The following is a 243-nucleotide window of genomic DNA, read 5'->3' as shown; positions in this document are numbered from 1 at the left end:
ACAATGCAGCAATGAGCACTGGAGCTAGTCTACGAGCAGCAGTGCACAATAACGACACTTTTTTTTATCTTTTTTTTTTATGAATAGCACAATAGAGTGAAAAAGCAACGTTTTCTTTATATCTAGTGGCAGTGATCATGACGTTAGTTCAGATAAGTACCGCTAACCTTTGTTATAGTGTCGTAGTACTGGTAAACTTTGTCTTTGTCATCTAGAAATAGAAGGCATCATGCTAGCTATATG

The sequence above is a fragment of the Squalius cephalus genome (genome assembly GCF_949319135.1).
Source record: "Squalius cephalus genome assembly, chromosome: 9".
NCBI lineage: Eukaryota > Metazoa > Chordata > Actinopteri > Cypriniformes > Leuciscidae > Squalius > Squalius cephalus.
This window is presented reverse-complemented; position numbering follows the sequence as displayed.